Source organism: Coffea arabica, chromosome 11e (genome assembly GCF_036785885.1).
Source record: "Coffea arabica cultivar ET-39 chromosome 11e, Coffea Arabica ET-39 HiFi, whole genome shotgun sequence".
NCBI lineage: Eukaryota > Viridiplantae > Streptophyta > Magnoliopsida > Gentianales > Rubiaceae > Coffea > Coffea arabica.
The window spans coordinates 40,325,080-40,338,623 of NC_092331.1; the positions used below are offsets into that span (position 1 = coordinate 40,325,080).

The 13,544-nt window shown below is 39.1% G+C and overlaps 11 non-coding genes across 11 annotated transcripts; all 11 read right to left on the bottom strand.

Moving 5' to 3' along the window:
- Positions 1-84: 84 nt before the first annotated feature.
- LOC140031421 (5S ribosomal RNA) lies at positions 85-203 on the bottom strand. The gene has a single exon (XR_011835342.1). It is a non-coding gene; the product is annotated as a 5S ribosomal RNA (ribosomal RNA).
- Positions 204-1,327: 1,124 nt separating this feature from the next.
- On the bottom strand, positions 1,328-1,446 carry LOC140028425 (5S ribosomal RNA). Its single transcript, XR_011832328.1, has one exon. It is a non-coding gene; the product is annotated as a 5S ribosomal RNA (ribosomal RNA).
- Positions 1,447-2,571: 1,125 nt separating this feature from the next.
- LOC140030642 (5S ribosomal RNA) lies at positions 2,572-2,690 on the bottom strand. Its single transcript, XR_011834557.1, has one exon. It is a non-coding gene; the product is annotated as a 5S ribosomal RNA (ribosomal RNA).
- Positions 2,691-3,813: 1,123 nt separating this feature from the next.
- On the bottom strand, positions 3,814-3,932 carry LOC140031668 (5S ribosomal RNA). The gene has a single exon (XR_011835591.1). It is a non-coding gene; the product is annotated as a 5S ribosomal RNA (ribosomal RNA).
- A 1,124-nt stretch (positions 3,933-5,056) lies between these two features.
- On the bottom strand, positions 5,057-5,175 carry LOC140030316 (5S ribosomal RNA). The gene has a single exon (XR_011834231.1). It is a non-coding gene; the product is annotated as a 5S ribosomal RNA (ribosomal RNA).
- A 1,135-nt stretch (positions 5,176-6,310) lies between these two features.
- LOC140028439 (5S ribosomal RNA) lies at positions 6,311-6,429 on the bottom strand. The gene has a single exon (XR_011832342.1). It is a non-coding gene; the product is annotated as a 5S ribosomal RNA (ribosomal RNA).
- A 1,135-nt stretch (positions 6,430-7,564) lies between these two features.
- Positions 7,565-7,683, bottom strand: LOC140031307 (5S ribosomal RNA). The gene has a single exon (XR_011835228.1). It is a non-coding gene; the product is annotated as a 5S ribosomal RNA (ribosomal RNA).
- A 1,135-nt stretch (positions 7,684-8,818) lies between these two features.
- LOC140031308 (5S ribosomal RNA) lies at positions 8,819-8,937 on the bottom strand. Its single transcript, XR_011835229.1, has one exon. It is a non-coding gene; the product is annotated as a 5S ribosomal RNA (ribosomal RNA).
- Positions 8,938-10,072: 1,135 nt separating this feature from the next.
- Positions 10,073-10,191, bottom strand: LOC140030092 (5S ribosomal RNA). The gene has a single exon (XR_011834006.1). It is a non-coding gene; the product is annotated as a 5S ribosomal RNA (ribosomal RNA).
- A 1,135-nt stretch (positions 10,192-11,326) lies between these two features.
- Positions 11,327-11,445, bottom strand: LOC140030317 (5S ribosomal RNA). The gene has a single exon (XR_011834232.1). It is a non-coding gene; the product is annotated as a 5S ribosomal RNA (ribosomal RNA).
- Positions 11,446-12,571: 1,126 nt separating this feature from the next.
- On the bottom strand, positions 12,572-12,690 carry LOC140030318 (5S ribosomal RNA). Its single transcript, XR_011834233.1, has one exon. It is a non-coding gene; the product is annotated as a 5S ribosomal RNA (ribosomal RNA).
- Between the last annotated feature and the right edge of the window lie 854 nt (positions 12,691-13,544).

The following is a 13,544-nucleotide window of genomic DNA, read 5'->3' on the forward strand; positions in this document are numbered from 1 at the left end:
ATATTAAGCAATCGTTCCGACGGAGCTAAATTACTACAGGATAAAGAACGAATAGGAAATTTGGATTTCGAAACAAAAAAGAGAGGGGTGCAACACGAGGACTTCCCAGGGGGTCACCCATCCTAGTACTACTCTCGCCCAAGCACGCTTAACTTCGGAGTTCTGATGGGATCCGGTGCTTTAGTGCTGGTATGATCGCACCCGCCATGTTCCTTTCGCTTTATTCTTTTAAACTACCCCGTCCTGCGAAGCAGTGTGGCTTTTCTAGACCGAAATTCATTTTAAGCGTCAATTCAAGCATTTTCCTCTTATCCTTTTATTTATTTACTTTATATTTTTTTTTGTTATTGATTTGCACCCTGTTTTTTTCCCTCATCCCGCAACTCTAAATTATCATGAAATCAATCCTTCACGCTTGCAGTTAGGGGTGGCAATTCGGGTCCAAATCAGGTTGGCGGGTCGGGTTCGGGTCAACAGACCCGCCAGAAAATCTGTTGACCCGAACCCCGACCCGCCAACCCGTGACGGGTCAGGTATGCTGACCCGAACCCGAAAATTTCAGGTTTACGGGGCGGCGGGTCGACCCGAAATGACCCGAAACTTAATTTTAATTTATTAATTTATCACTGTAATTTCTGATAAAATCAATTTCTCACAAAACTAATTACATAATCAAGTAATAAAAATTTAAATAAATGATTCCAAATCAAATCTAAAATAAATTAAACACCGTAAAAGTGTTTTATCCCAAGCAAAATATAAAATAAATTAAAACAATACAAAAGTGAAAAATAATATAATATATTATTTGTCCAAGTATAATAATTTCAACTTCACACAAATTAAATAAATTCGTTTAGGATTAAGTAATTAATGCCTTTGAAAAAAAGAATAACTTAGTTTAGTTAGATAAAATTATTTTTATGTTTATTAAATTATTTTTAATTCGTAAACGGGTCATATCGGGTCATATCAGGTCACCACGGGTTGACCCGAAATCGACCGGTTTTCTTTTCGGGTTCATCGGGTCCAACCCGAATTCCCGAAACCTCAACCCAAACCCATTAATTTCGTGTTAGGTTCGTGTCGTGTTTTCAGGTCGTGTCGAAAATTGCCACCCCTAGTTGCGGTGATACATTTGCGCCGACAAATTTGAACGACGATCCGGGCTTTGATCGAGCCGTACCGTTCCTGATTTGTCTCGCGCCTTCAGATCCTCCTTCACGCTTCGACAAGAAGCAAAATATTAAGCAATCGTTCCGACGGAGCTAAATTACTACAGGATAAAGAACGAATAGGAAATTTGGATTTCGAAACAAAAAAGAGAGGGGTGCAACACGAGGACTTCCCAGGGGGTCACCCATCCTAGTACTACTCTCGCCCAAGCACGCTTAACTTCGGAGTTCTGATGGGATCCGGTGCATTAGTGCTGGTATGATCGCACCCGCCATGTTCCTTTCGCTTTATTCTTTTAAACTACCCCGTCCTGCGAAGCAGTGTGGCTTTTCTAGAACGAAATTCATTTTAAGCGTCAATTCAAGCATTTTCCTCTTATCCTTTTATTTATTTACTTTATATTTTTTTTTGTTATTGATTTGCACCCTGTTTTTTTCCCTCATCCCGCAACTCTAAATTATCATGAAATCAATCCTTCACGCTTGCAGTTAGGGGTGGCAATTCGGGTCCAAATCAGGTTGGCGGGTCGGGTTCGGGTCAACAGACCCGCCAGAAAATCTGTTGACCCGAACCCCGACCCGCCAACCCGTGACGGGTCAGGTATGCTGACCCGAAACCGAAAATTTCAGGTTTACGGGGCGGCGGGTCGACCCGAAATGACCCGAAACTTAATTTTAATTTATTAATTTATCACTGTAATTTCTAATAAAATCAATTTCTCACAAAACTAATTACATAATCAAGTAATAAAAATTTAAATAAATGATTCCAAATCAAATCTAAAATAAATTAAACACCGTAAAAGTGTTTTATCCCAAGCAAAATATAAAATAAATTAAAACAATACAAAAGTGAAAAATAATATAATATATTATTTGTCCAAGTATAATAATTTCAACTTCACACAAATTAAATAAATTCGTTTAGGATTAAGTAATTAATGCCTTTGAAAAAAAGAATAACTTAGTTTAGTTAGATAAAATTATTTTTATGTTTATTAAATTATTTTTAATTCGTAAACGGGTCATATCAGGTCACCACTGGTTGACCCGGAATCGACCGGTTTTCTTTTCGGGTTCATCGGGTCCAACCCGATTCTGACCCGAATTCCCGAAACCTCAACCCAAACCCATTAATTTCGTGTTAGGTTCGTGTCGTGTTTTCAGGTCGTGTCGAAAATTGCCACCCCTAGTTACGGTGATACATTTGCGCCGACAAATTTGAGCGACGATCCGGGCTTTGATCGAGCCGTACCGTTCCTGATTTGTCTCGCGCCTTCAGATCCTCCTTCACGCTTCGACAAGAAGCAAAATATTAAGCAATCGTTCCGACGGAGCTAAATTACTACAGGATAAAGAACGAATAGGAAATTTGGATTTCGAAACAAAAAAGAGAGAGGTGCAACACGAGGACTTCCCAGGGGGTCACCCATCCTAGTACTACTCTCGCCCAAGCACGCTTAACTTCGGAGTTCTGATGGGATCCGGTGCATTAGTGCTGGTATGATCGCACCCGCCATGTTCCTTTCGCTTTATTCTTTTAAACTACCCCGTCCTGCGAAGCAGTGTGGCTTTTCTAGACCGAAATTCATTTTAAGCGTCAATTCAAGCATTTTCCTCTTATCCTTTTATTTATTTACTTTATATTTTTTTTGTTATTGATTTGCACCCTGTTTTTTTCCCTCATCCCGCAACTCTAAATTATCATGAAATCAATCCTTCACGCTTGCAGTTAGGGGTGGCAATTCGGGTCCAAATCAGGTTGGCGGGTCGGGTTCTGGTCAACAGACCCGCCAGAAAATCTGTTGACCCGAACCCCGACCCGCCAACCCGTGACGGGTCAGGTATGCTGACCCGAACCCGAAAATTTCAGGTTTACGGGGCGGCGGGTCGACCCGAAATGACCCGAAACTTAATTTTAATTTATTAATTTATCACTGTAATTTCTAATAAAATCAATTTCTCACAAAACTAATTACATAATCAAGTAATAAAAATTTAAATAAATGATTCCAAATCAAATCTAAAATAAATTAAACACCGTAAAAGTGTTTTATCCCAAGCAAAATATAAAATAAATTAAAACAATACAAAAGTGAAAAATAATATAATATATTATTTGTCCAAGTATAATAATTTCAACTTCACACAAATTAAATAAATTCGTTTAGGATTAAGTAATTAATGCCTTTGAAAAAAAGAATAACTTAGTTTAGTTAGATAAAATTATTTTTATGTTTATTAAATTATTTTTAATTCGTAAACGGGTCATATCGGGTCATATCAGGTCACCACGGGTTGACCCGAAATCGACCGGTTTTCTTTTCGGGTTCATCGGGTCCAACCCGAATTCCCGAAACCTCAACCCAAACCCATTAATTTCGTGTTAGGTTCGTGTCGTGTTTTCAGGTCGTGTCGAAAATTGCCACCCCTAGTTGCGGTGATACATTTGCGCCGACAAATTTGAGCGACGATCCGGGCTTTGATCGAGCCGTACCGTTCCTGATTTGTCTCGCGCCTTCAGATCCTCCTTCACGCTTCGACAAGAAGCAAAATATTAAGCAATCGTTCCGACGGAGCTAAATTACTACAGGATAAAGAACGAATAGGAAATTTGGATTTCGAAACAAAAAAGAGAGGGGTGCAACACGAGGACTTCCCAGGGGGTCACCCATCCTAGTACTACTCTTGCCCAAGCACGCTTAACATCGGAGTTCTGATGGGATCCGGTGCATTAATGCTGGTATGATCGCACCCGCCATGTTCCTTTCGCTTTATTCTTTTAAACTACCCCGTCCTGCGAAGCAATGTGGCTTTTCTAGACCGAAATTCATTTTAAGCGTCAATTCAAGCATTTTCCTCTTATCCTTTTATTTATTTACTTTATATTTTTTTTTGTTATTGATTTGCACCCTGTTTTTTTCCCTCATCCCGCAACTCTAAATTATCATGAAATCAATCCTTCACGCTTGCAGTTAGGGGTGGCAATTCGGGTCCAAATCAGGTTGGCGGGTCGGGTTCGGGTCAACAGACCCGCCAGAAAATCTGTTGACCCGAACCCCGACCCGCCAACCCGTGACGGGTCAGGTATGCTGACCCGAACCCGAAAATTTCAGGTTTACGGGGCGGCGGGTCGACCCGAAATGACCCGAAACTTAATTTTAATTTATTAATTTATCACTGTAATTTCTAATAAAATCAATTTCTCACAAAACTAATTACATAATCAAGTAATAAAAATTTAAATAAATGATTCCAAATCAAATCTAAAATAAATTAAACACCGTAAAAGTGTTTTATCCCAAGCAAAATATAAAATAAATTAAAACAATACAAAAGTGAAAAATAATATAATATATTATTTGTCCAAGTATAATAATTTCAACTTCACACAAATTAAATAAATTCGTTTAGGATTAAGTAATTAATGCCTTTGAAAAAAAGAATAACTTAGTTTAGTTAGATAAAATTATTTTTATGTTTATTAAATTATTTTTAATTCGTAAACAGGTCATATCGGGTCATATCAGGTCACCACGGGTTGACCCGAAATCGACCGGTTTTCTTTTCGGGTTCATCGGGTCCAACCCGAATTCCCGAAACCTCAACCCAAACCCATTAATTTCGTGTTAGGTTCGTGTCGTGTTTTCAGGTCGTGTCGAAAATTGCCACCCCTAGTTGCGGTGATACATTTGCGCCGACAAATTTGAGCGACGATCCGGGCTTTGATCGAGCCGTACCGTTCCTGATTTGTCTCGCGCCTTCAGATCCTCCTTCACGCTTCGACAAGAAGCAAAATATTAAGCAATCGTTCCGACGGAGCTAAATTACTACAGGATAAAGAACGAATAGGAAATTTGGATTTCGAAACAAAAAAGAAAGGGGTGCAACACGAGGACTTCCCAGGGGGTCACCCATCCTAGTACTACTCTCGCCCAAGCACGCTTAACTTCGGAGTTCTGATGGGATCCGGTGCATTAATGCTGGTATGATCGCACCCGCCATGTTCCTTTCGCTTTATTCTTTTAAACTACCCCGTCCTGCGAAGCAGTGTGGCTTTTCTAGACCGAAATTCATTTTAAGCGTCAATTCAAGCATTTTCCTCTTATCCTTTTATTTATTTACTTTATATTTTTTTTTGTTATTGATTTGCACCCTGTTTTTTTCCCTCATCCCGCAACTCTAAATTATCATGAAATCAATCCTTCACGCTTGCAGTTAGGGGTGGCAATTCGGGTCCAAATCAGGTTGGCGGGTCGGGTTCGGGTCAACAGACCCGCCAGAAAATCTGTTGACCCGAACCCCGACCCGCCAACCCGTGACGGGTCAGGTATGCTGACCCGAACCCGAAAATTTCAGGTTTACGGGGCGGCGGGTCGACCCGAAATGACCCGAAACTTAATTTTAATTTATTAATTTATCACTGTAATTTCTAATAAAATCAATTTCTCACAAAACTAATTACATAATCAAGTAATAAAAATTTAAATAAATGATTCCAAATCAAATCTAAAATAAATTAAACACCGTAAAAGTGTTTTATCCCAAGCAAAATATAAAATAAATTAAAACAATACAAAAGTGAAAAATAATATAATATATTATTTGTCCAAGTATAATAATTTCAACTTCACACAAATTAAATAAATTCGTTTAGGATTAAGTAATTAATGCCTTTGAAAAAAAGAATAACTTAGTTTAGTTAGATAAAATTATTTTTATGTTTATTAAATTATTTTTAATTCGTAAACGGGTCATATCGGGTCATATCAGGTCACCACGGGTTGACCCGAAATCGACCGGTTTTCTTTTCGGGTTCATCGGGTCCAACCCGATTCTGACCCGAATTCCCGAAACCTCAACCCAAACCCATTAATTTCGTATTAGGTTCGTGTCGTGTTTTCAGGTCGTGTCGAAAATTGCCACCCCTAGTTGCGGTGATACATTTGCGCCGACAAATTTGAGCGACGATCCGGGCTTTGATCGAGCCGTACCGTTCCTGATTTGTCTCGCGCCTTCAGATCCTCCTTCACGCTTCGACAAGAAGCAAAATATTAAGCAATCGTTCCGACGGAGCTAAATTACTACAGGATAAAGAACGAATAGGAAATTTGGATTTCGAAACAAAAAAGAGAGGGGTGCAACACGTGGACTTCCCAGGGGGTCACCCATCCTAGTACTACTCTCGCCCAAGCACGCTTAACTTCGGAGTTCTGATGGGATCCGGTGCATTAGTGCTGGTATGATCGCACCCGCCATGTTCCTTTCGCTTTATTCTTTTAAACTACCCCGTCCTGCGAAGCAGTGTGGCTTTTCTAGACCGAAATTCATTTTAAGCGTCAATTCAAGCATTTTCCTCTTATCCTTTTATTTATTTAATTTATATTTTTTTTTGTTATTGATTTGCACCCTGTTTTTTTCCCTCATCCCGCAACTCTAAATTATCATGAAATCAATCCTTCACGCTTGCAGTTAGGGGTGGCAATTCGGGTCCAAATCAGGTTGGCGGGTCGGGTTCGGGTCAACAGACCCGCCAGAAAATCTGTTGACCCGAACCCCGACCCGCCAACCCGTGACGGGTCAGGTATGCTGACCCGAACCCGAAAATTTCAGGTTTACGGGGCGGCGGGTCGACCCGAAATGACCCGAAACTTAATTTTAATTTATTAATTTATCACTGTAATTTCTGATAAAATCAATTTCTCACAAAACTAATTACATAATCAAGTAATAAAAATTTAAATAAATGATTCCAAATCAAATCTAAAATAAATTAAACACCGTAAAAGTGTTTTATCCCAAGCAAAATATAAAATAAATTAAAACAATACAAAAGTGAAAAATAATATAATATATTATTTGTCCAAGTATAATAATTTCAACTTCACACAAATTAAATAAATTCGTTTAGGATTAAGTAATTAATGCCTTTGAAAAAAAGAATAACTTAGTTTAGTTAGATAAAATTATTTTTATGTTTATTAAATTATTTTTAATTCGTAAACGGGTCATATCGGGTCATATCAGGTCACCACGGGTTGACCCGAAATCGACCGGTTTTCTTTTCGGGTTCATCGGGTCCAACCCGATTCTGACCCGAATTCCCGAAACCTCAACCCAAACCCATTAATTTCGTGTTAGGTTCGTGTCGTGTTTTCAGGTCGTGTCGAAAATTGCCACCCCTAGTTGCGGTGATACATTTGCGCCGACAAATTTGAGCGACGATCCGGGCTTTGATCGAGCCGTACCGTTCCTGATTTGTCTCGCGCCTTCAGATCCTCCTTCACGCTTCGACAAGAAGCAAAATATTAAGCAATCGTTCCGACGGAGCTAAATTACTACAGGATAAAGAACGAATAGGAAATTTGGATTTCGAAACAAAAAAGAGAGGGGTGCAACACGAGGACTTCCCAAGGGGTCACCCATCCTAGTACTACTCTCGCCCAAGCACGCTTAATTTCGGAGTTCTGATGGGATCCGGTGCATTAGTGCTGGTATGATCGCACCCGCCATGTTCCTTTCGCTTTATTCTTTTAAACTACCCCGTCCTGCGAAGCAGTGTGGCTTTTCTAGACCGAAATTCATTTTAAGCGTCAATTCAAGCATTTTCCTCTTATCCTTTTATTTATTTACTTTATATTTTTTTTTGTTATTGATTTGCACCCTGTTTTTTTCCCTCATCCCGCAACTCTAAATTATCATGAAATCAATCCTTCACGCTTGCAGTTAGGGGTGGCAATTCGGGTCCAAATCAGGTTGGCGGGTCGGGTTCGGGTCAACAGACCCGCCAGAAAATCTGTTGACCCGAACCCCGACCCGCCAACCCGTGACGGGTCAGATATGCTGACCCGAACCCGAAAATTTCAGGTTTACGGGGCGGCGGGTCGACCCGAAATGACCCGAAACTTAATTTTAATTTATTAATTTATCACTGTAATTTCTGATAAAATCAATTTCTCACAAAACTAATTACATAATCAAGTAATAAAAATTTAAATAAATGATTCCAAATCAAATCTAAAATAAATTAAACACCGTAAAAGTGTTTTATCCCAAGCAAAATATAAAATAAATTAAAACAATACAAAAGTGAAAAATAATATAATATATTATTTGTCCAAGTATAATAATTTCAACTTCACACAAATTAAATAAATTCGTTTAGGATTAAGTAATTAATGCCTTTGAAAAAAAGAATAACTTAGTTTAGTTAGATAAAATTATTTTTATGTTTATTAAATTATTTTTAATTCGTAAACGGGTCATATCGGGTCATATCAGGTCACCACGGGTTGACCCGAAATCGACCGGTTTTCTTTTCGGGTTCATCGGGTCCAACCCGATTCTGACCCGAATTCCCGAAACCTCAACCCAAACCCATTAATTTCGTGTTAGGTTCGTGTCGTGTTTTCAGGTCGTGTCGAAAATTGCCACCCCTAGTTGCGGTGATACATTTGCGCCGACAAATTTGAGCGACGATCCGGGCTTTGATCGAGCCGTACCGTTCCTGATTTGTCTCGCGCCTTCAGATCCTCCTTCACGCTTCGACAAGAAGCAAAATATTAAGCAATCGTTCCGACGGAGCTAAATTACTACAGGATAAAGAACGAATAGGAAATTTGGATTTCGAAACAAAAAAGAGAGGGGTGCAACACGAGGACTTCCCAAGGGGTCACCCATCCTAGTACTACTCTCGCCCAAGCACGCTTAATTTCGGAGTTCTGATGGGATCCGGTGCATTAGTGCTGGTATGATCGCACCCGCCATGTTCCTTTCGCTTTATTCTTTTAAACTACCCCGTCCTGCGAAGCAGTGTGGCTTTTCTAGACCGAAATTCATTTTAAGCGTCAATTCAAGCATTTTCCTCTTATCCTTTTATTTATTTACTTTATATTTTTTTTTGTTATTGATTTGCACCCTGTTTTTTTCCCTCATCCCGCAACTCTAAATTATCATGAAATCAATCCTTCACGCTTGCAGTTAGGGGTGGCAATTCGGGTCCAAATCAGGTTGGCGGGTCGGGTTCGGGTCAACAGACCCGCCAGAAAATCTGTTGACCCGAACCCCAACCCGCCAACCCGTGACGGGTCAGGTATGCTGACCCGAACCCGAAAATTTCAGGTTTACGGGGCGGCGGGTCGACCCGAAATGACCCGAAACTTAATTTTAATTTATTAATTTATCACTGTAATTTCTGATAAAATCAATTTCTCACAAAACTAATTACATAATCAAGTAATAAAAATTTAAATAAATGATTCCAAATCAAATCTAAAATAAATTAAACACCGTAAAAGTGTTTTATCCCAAGCAAAATATAAAATAAATTAAAACAATACAAAAGTGAAAAATAATATAATATATTATTTGTCCAAGTATAATAATTTCAACTTCACACAAATTAAATAAATTCGTTTAGGATTAAGTAATTAATGCCTTTGAAAAAAAGAATAACTTAGTTTAGTTAGATAAAATTATTTTTATGTTTATTAAATTATTTTTAATTCGTAAACGGGTCATATCGGGTCATATCAGGTCACCACGGGTTGACCCGAAATCGACCGGTTTTCTTTTCGGGTTCATCGGGTCCAACCCTATTCTGACCCGAATTCCCGAAACCTCAACCCAAACCCATTAATTTCGTGTTAGGTTCGTATCGTGTTTTCAGGTCGTGTCGAAAATTGCCACCCCTAGTTGCGGTGATACATTTGCGCCGACAAATTTGAGCGACGATCCGGGCTTTGATCGAGCCGTACCGTTCCTGATTTGTCTCGCGCCTTCAGATCCTCCTTCACGCTTCGACAAGAAGCAAAATATTAAGCAATCGTTCCGACGGAGCTAAATTACTACAGGATAAAGAACGAATAGGAAATTTGGATTTCGAAACAAAAAAGAGAGGGGTGCAACACGTGGACTTCCCAGGGGGTCACCCATCCTAGTACTACTCTCGCCCAAGCACGCTTAACTTCGGAGTTCTGATGGGATCCGGTGCATTAGTGCTGGTATAATCGCACCCGCCATGTTCCTTTCGCTTTATTCTTTTAAACTACCCCGTCCTGCGAAGCAGTGTGGCTTTTCTAGACCGAAATTCATTTTAAGCGTCAATTCAAGCATTTTCCTCTTATCCTTTTATTTATTTAATTTATATTTTTTTTTGTTATTGATTTGCACCCTGTTTTTTTCCCTCATCCCGCAACTCTAAATTATCATGAAATCAATCCTTCACGCTTGCAGTTAGGGGTGGCAATTCGGGTCCAAATCAGGTTGGCGGGTCGGGTTCGGGTCAACAGACCCGCCAGAAAATCTGTTGACCCGAACCCCGACCCGCCAACCCGTGACGGGTCAGGTATGCTGACCCGAACCCGAAAATTTCAGGTTTACGGGGCGGCGGGTCGACCCCAAATGACCCGAAACTTAATTTTAATTTATTAATTTATCACTGTAATTTCTAATAAAATCAATTTCTCACAAAACTAATTACATAATCAAGTAATAAAAATTTAAATAAATGATTCCAAATCAAATCTAAAATAAATTAAACACCGTAAAAGTGTTTTATCCCAAGCAAAATATAAAATAAATTAAAACAATACAAAAGTGAAAAATAATATAATATATTATTTGTCCAAGTATAATAATTTCAACTTCACACAAATTAAATAAATTCGTTTAGGATTAAGTAATTAATGCCTTTGAAAAAAAGAATAACTTAGTTTAGTTAGACAAAATTATTTTTATGTTTATTAAATTATTTTTAATTCGTAAACGGGTCATATCGGGTCATATCAGGTCACCACGGGTTGACCCGAAATCGACCGGTTTTCTTTTCGGGTTCATCGGGTCCAACCCGATTCTGACCCGAATTCCCGAAACCTCAACCCAAACCCATTAATTTCGTGTTAGGTTCGTGTCGTGTTTTCAGGTCGTGTCGAAAATTGCCACCCCTAGTTGCGGTGATACATTTGCGCCGACAAATTTGAGCGACGATCCGGGCTTTGATCGAGCCGTACCGTTCCTGATTTGTCTCGCGCCTTCAGATCCTCCTTCACGCTTCGACAAGAAGCAAAATATTAAGCAATCGTTCCGACGGAGCTAAATTACTACAGGATAAAGAACGAATAGGAAATTTGGATTTCGAAACAAAAAAGAAAGGGGTGCAACACGAGGACTTCCCAGGGGGTCACCCATCCTAGTACTACTCTCGCCCAAGCACGCTTAACTTCGGAGTTCTGATGGGATCCGGTGCATTAATGCTGGTATGATCGCACCCGCCATGTTCCTTTCGCTTTATTCTTTTAAACTACCCCGTCCTGCGAAGCAGTGTGGCTTTTCTAGACCGAAATTCATTTTAAGCGTCAATTCAAGCATTTTCCTCTTATCCTTTTATTTATTTACTTTATATTTTTTTTTGTTATTGATTTGCACCCTGTTTTTTTCCCTCATCCCGCAACTCTAAATTATCATGAAATCAATCCTTCACGCTTGCAGTTAGGAGTGGCAATTCGGGTCCAAATCAGGTTGGCGGGTCGGGTTCGGGTCAACAGACCCGCCAGAAAATCTGTTGACCCGAACCCCGACCCGCCAACCCGTGACGGGTCAGGTATGCTGACCCGAACCCGAAAATTTCAGGTTTACGGGGCGGCGGGTCGACCCCAAATGACCCGAAACTTAATTTTAATTTATTAATTTATCACTGTAATTTCTAATAAAATCAATTTCTCACAAAACTAATTACATAATCAAGTAATAAAAATTTAAATAAATGATTCCAAATCAAATCTAAAATAAATTAAACACCGTAAAAGTGTTTTATCCCAAGCAAAATATAAAATAAATTAAAACAATACAAAAGTGAAAAATAATATAATATATTATTTGTCCAAGTATAATAATTTCAACTTCACACAAATTAAATAAATTCGTTTAGGATTAAGTAATTAATGCCTTTGAAAAAAAGAATAACTTAGTTTAGTTAGATAAAATTATTTTTATGTTTATTAAATTATTTTTAATTCGTAAACGGGTCATATCGGGTCATATCAGGTCACCACGGGTTGACCCGAAATCGACCGGTTTTCTTTTCGGGTCCAACCCGATTCTGACCCGAATTCCCGAAACCTCAACCCAAACCCATTAATTTCGTGTTAGGTTCGTGTCGTGTTTTCAGGTCGTGTCGAAAATTGCCACCCCTAGTTGCGGTGATACATTTGCGCCGACAAATTTGAGCGACGATCCGGGCTTTGATCGAGCCGTACCGTTCCTGATTTGTCTCGCGCCTTCAGATCCTCCTTCACGCTTCGACAAGAAGCAAAATATTAAGCAATCGTTCCGACGGAGCTAAATTACTACAGGATAAAGAACGAATAGGAAATTTGGATTTCGAAACAAAAAAGAAAGGGGTGCAACACGAGGACTTCCCAGGGGGTCACCCATCCTAGTACTACTCTCGCCCAAGCACGCTTAACTTCGGAGTTCTGATGGGATCCGGTGCATTAATGCTGGTATGATCGCACCCGCCATGTTCCTTTCGCTTTATTCTTTTAAACTACCCCGTCCTGCGAAGCAGTGTGGCTTTTCTAGACCGAAATTCATTTTAAACGTCAATTCAAGCATTTTCCTCTTATCCTTTTATTTATTTACTTTATATTTTTTTTTGTTATTGATTTGCACCCTGTTTTTTTCCCTCATCCCGCAACTCTAAATTATCATGAAATCAATCCTTCACGCATGCAGTTAGGGGTGGCAATTCGGGTCCAAATCAGGTTGGCGGGTCGGGTTCGGGTCAACAGACCCGCCAGAAAATCTGTTGACCCGAACCCCGACCCGCCAACCCGTGACGGGTCAGGTATGCTGACCCGAACCCGAAAATTTCAGGTTTACGGGGCGGCGGGTCGACCCGAAATGACCCGAAACTTAATTTTAATTTATTAATTTATCACTGTAATTTCTAATAAAATCAATTTCTCACAAAACTAATTACATAATCAAGTAATAAAAATTTAAATAAATGATTCCGAATCAAATCTAAAATAAATTAAACACCGTAAAAGTGTTTTATCCCAAGCAAAATATAAAATAAATTAAAACAATACAAAAGTGAAAAATAATATAATATATTATTTGTCCAAGTATAATAATTTCAACTTCACACAAATTAAATAAATTCGTTTAGGATTAAGTAATTAATGCCTTTGAAAAAAAGAATAACTTAGTTTAGTTAGATAAAATTATTTTTATGTTTATTAAATTATTTTTAATTCGTAAACGGGTCATATCGGGTCATATCAGGTCACCACGGGTTGACCCGAAATCGACCGGTTTTCTTTTCGGGTCCAACCCGATTCTGACCCGAATTCCCGAAACCTCAAC